Source organism: Dermacentor silvarum, chromosome 3, assembly GCF_013339745.2.
Source record: "Dermacentor silvarum isolate Dsil-2018 chromosome 3, BIME_Dsil_1.4, whole genome shotgun sequence".
Lineage (NCBI taxonomy): Eukaryota > Metazoa > Arthropoda > Arachnida > Ixodida > Ixodidae > Dermacentor > Dermacentor silvarum.
The window spans coordinates 143,944,694-143,949,513 of record NC_051156.1 but is presented as its reverse complement, the minus strand read 5'-3'; positions in this window follow the sequence as shown (position 1 = coordinate 143,949,513).

Below are 4,820 nucleotides of genomic sequence, written 5' to 3'. Positions count from 1 at the left end.
GACGCTAATATTGTTACTTGAACGAAAGAATAAGCACTAGAGACTATTTAAAAAGGACATTTAGAAAGACAACTGCAGCGCTGGCCAGTTTAGCCGACAGCTCGAGAGCAAGGGGCAGTTCGTCTTCTTCGTCGGGGCGCCCGCGCGCATCCTCCACAGGAAACACGCAATATGCATGCATCATTATCACCGGCGGCAGAAGCACCGACCCGGTGCGTCTAAATATCGGTAGTAACAGGACAGTAATACGGTTTTATGCTTGCGACATGCACAACATCAGTGAAATTCTGGGCAGATGAGGCACTGATATTGACTGAGGCGATTTCATAAGTAACTGGAGTCACGGCATGCAGCACTCGATATGGACCGGTGTTCCGAGACAGGAGTTTTTCTGACAGGCCAACGCGACGAGTGGGGGACCACGGGAGTACCAGAGATCCAGGCGAAAAGTGAACGTCTCTGTGATGTCGATCGTACAAACGCCGTTGGTTCTCTTGGGAAGTCAGGAAGTGAGCTTTGGCTGCCCTAGTGATGGTGTCAAGTGCACATTCGCTGGTCTCTGCTGCGGCGGAAGGAAGGCATATGTCCAGTGGCCATGTGGGTTCTCGGCCGAACAACAGAAGAACGGGGGATAATCGGCAGTGTCGTCACGCGAAGAATTGTATGCAAATGACTTTAGAATGACTTTATGCAGATGACTTTAGAAAGGAATGTCCGATCACGGTCAATGAGCAGCTCCATGCTGTAGAATCACAACGCGTAAAAAAAAACGGTGGCATCTGTGGCGTTGCTTGTAGGAAGTGCTCTGGTGATGGTGTAGCGCCTGGCATAATCTATCGCCACAGCGACGCACTTGTTGCCAGACGTTTATAGAGGGAAGGGACCAAGTAAGTCCAAGCCAACGCGAAAGAATGGCTCCGAAGGAATGTAGAGCGGTTGAAGGCACCCGGCAAGGACTGTCGATGGTGTTTTTCGGCGCTGGCATTTCTCACATGCCGCAGGGTATTTCCGGATGGAGCGAAAGGCCTGGCCAAAAGAAGCGTCGGCGAATTCAGTCATAGGTGCGGGGGCCGCTGAGGTGACCTGCCGTTGGTAAGTCATGAAGTTCTTGGAGAACAGCTGACCGGAGGTGCTTAGGAATGACGTGGAGTAGGGCAGGACTGTCGCGGCCTTCTTTGTAGCGGTATCATACACTATCCGGCGAACAAACAAGTGAAGGGAAAAATCAGAAGGCAAAGATTCCAAGCCATCAATGATTGCGCGCAAGGTGGCGTCACGGCGTGGGTCGTCGGCGACATGTAGCAGCTGAGAAACGGAGAAAGCGCAAGCGCCGGCATCGGTGTCAGGGTCGGTGGGTGGTTCGCACACTGGATAGCGTGATAAACAGTATGTGTCTTGATGTAGGCGGCTAGACTTATACACTACTCCATAGGAATATTCTTGAAGCCACTGGGCCCAATGACCAAGCCGGCCGGTAGGATCCTTGAGTGAGGAAAGCCAGCAGAGCGCGTGGTGGTCCGTGATTACAGAGAATTGCGTCCCATACAAGTACGGGCGTAATTTGGAAACCGCCCAGACCAGAGCAAGGCATTCACGATCTGTAATCGAATGGTTTCCCTCCGCTGCTGTGAGGTGGCGGCTAGCGTAGGCGACAACACGATCTTGCCCCTGTTGGCGTTGGGCTAAGATGGCTCCGATACCGTGACCACTGGCATCGGTACGGATCTCTGTAGGCGAAGGCGGGTCAAAGTGGACCAGTATAGGAGGCGTGGTGAGAATATTGGCTAGGTAGGCAAACGCGGTAGTTTGAGCGGGACCCCACGTAAATGGCACGTACTTCTTCAGTAGATCAGTAAGTGGTCGTGCAATGGCTGCGAAGTCTTTAACGAACCGTCGGAAGTAGGAGCAGAGTCCTACAAAACTTCGGACGTCTTTGACAGACCGAGGTACAGAAAAAGACGTGACAGCACGAATTTTCTCCGGGTCTGGTTGAATACCGGCGCCGCTGACGAGGTGTCCCAGTACTATAATCAGCCGACGACCAAACTGACACTTCGATTAATTTAATTGGAGCCCAGCCTCGCGGAAGACTCCAAGAACCGTTGATAAGCGCTCACGGTCTGTCTCAAATGCAGGCGAAGCTACGTCTAGGTAGCAGAGGCATGTTTGCCGTTTGATTCCATGAAGCAAATAATGCATCGTACATTGGAACGTTGCGGGGGCGTCGCATAGACCGAATGACATAACTTTGAATTGATATAGACCCTCAGGGGTGACGAACGCGGTCTTCTCTTGCTCCTTTTCATCCACAGAAATTTGCTAATAACGAGACCGAAGGTCTATTGTCGAGAAGTCGTTGACATCGTGGAGACAATCGAGGGCGTCGTCAAAGCGAGGGACGGGGTAAACGTTTTGTTTGTTAATTCGGTGTCGATGACGATAATCTACGCATACACGCCATGTGGTATCTTTCTTTTTAACAAACACAACGGGCGACGCCCAAGGGCTCGACGAGGGTTCGACAATGCCTTTGGCAAGTATCTTCTTCACTTCATCTTGAATAACCTTACGCTCGGAAGTAGAAACTGGATTTGGCCGGCGATGAATAGGACTGGCGTTATGGTCAAATCGCGTCACTTGGTCACAAAACTCAGTCGATTGGCGTGCTGCGATCGGTAGCGATGTACCTTTTAAAACATTTTAATAAATTACACGCTTTACGTGGAGCGCTTAGATGCGTCAATTAATGATCAGAAGGACCTACTCTAATGAATCAGTACGTTTGTACAAAATCGTCAACATTGTTTCAGGGTCCCTTTAATGATATATCTAGCATGAAGAATCGCTGAAGCGTTCTCTTACGGACAATCGTAGCGTAAGAGGTTTCGGCTAATACAGACTTAGTGTGCTCCGTCTTCGTGCATATGGTTGGCCTAAACAAGTGGTTATTATAGCGTGTGCTGCGAAGTATTTTTTTGTAGTTTTACGGCTGGAAGGAAAGGGACCGGCTACTGCACTAATAGGCACTCTCACTTTTCCCATTTTTCTTTTTCGTTGTAAGCAATAACGGTATTCAGCAGATTCTTAATATTGAGATACGGATCCCTGTGGAATTACACAGCGACAAACAACCATGTTGCAACGCCCTTTTCTCCGCCTGAAAGCAGGACCCGGTAACATGGTGATGCTGTTTCAGTGCTATTTAATTTTTCGCGCATACACAGTGGTCCGAGTGGCTTTCTGCCGACTTCGTCACTTCATCATCGGCATTGGCACGCTATAATTTGAGAATGAAAGAAAGACATTGAATCGATTGATTGGAATCCTTATATTATGCTGCCCCGGTACAGGCGTATAGGTAGTATAGCAACGTTTCTTCATGCAATAAACAACATACGTCGCACTGTTCATGCTGAAAGTTCCCATCGGCAGGGAGGCTTGATATTTTTCGAAGTGAATCCAGTAAAAGTCTTTCTCAAAACCAGCAAACTATCGGCAAATATATTTTCAGCGATGCTATGGTAACTCATTCACTCAAGTATCTTTTTATGATTTGAAGGCGAAAGTACTGTGGCTTCTCTAAGTTATTATCCTGAATTAAAACTCTACCTTAATCCACCTTTATGTAACTTGATTTAAATTGTACCAACCTCAATTCACTTTATTCAACCTTAATATACATTATTTAACTTTAAGCCTCCTTAATCTACCTTCATTCACTTTATTGCACTCTGGGATTTCGCAGTTCGTAAGTCCATTGCAAGGCATGTGACGTCATCACTTGGTCAGGTGGGTTTCTGTACCAGCAGCTGTTAACGCCAGACTGTGAACAGACGCCGGCTTTTTGGCTTCATGGGCCATAGAAGGCTTTCACCTTGCAATTAGTGAAAAATGTCTTGTGCATCCTTGCATCTAGCGCAGGCCCTCCTCGCACCCACCATTTCTTCTTTCGTTACCTGGCAGCTTGCACAGCATGTCCTTTGTAAGGTTACTTGCCTTTCGCACCTGCGATAGAGCAGTATATATTTATGAAAATTTGCCTAAAATTATGGGCCACAGTAAACGTATGAATTATTACAAATAGAACAAGGGACAAAAAAAGTCACGAAACACACACATAACGCTCTAAACATTCATGATTAAGATGCGTTACAATCGATAAAAACTACTTTTCGCGCAGGTAGCAAATAGTACTGGTTATCGCAATCCGTACAAGGCTCCATTCATTGCTAGTGCAGCTGAGCCCACACTTTTGTTGTGTCCATTGCTTTAGAATGAGGCCGAGTTATGTTAAAGCAGCTCATTAGTACAGTGCCATCGAAGGAAGCCATGATCACACAGGACAGCTGAATGCATCAGCCTTGGCGGCTGACTTTGATTCTGCCAGCCTATTGCTAGTAGTCAATGAGCTGCGATCTGGTCAGTCTACTTCGTACGTCCCATGTCGTTAGGGCTGACTCTCGACTCTCAAACCACGTTCAAGCGGCATCCTTCGGCACAACTTGCCGTCGTAGTCCCTGTTGTTGAACGTAGCGACCCTTTCGTGTGTTTACAGCCATCTTTCCGGGTCTTCGAGTGATAATCCGTGGAAGATCGGTACCACCCTGGGCTGTTGCAGCACGATGGGGGACACTGGGGCTGCCATTGTGGTTGTTCCTTTGGCCTGGATTTCTGTGGATCTTCTCGGGGAGAGGTCCACACTCCGGTAGCAGTCCTTGTAGGCTGCGACTAGCGCTCTGGTTCTTGGCGACGTTGGTGTTGTCTTCGTGGCTCGGGCTTGGATCACAGCTTTGCGGGGGCGTCCGGTACATGAACGCACT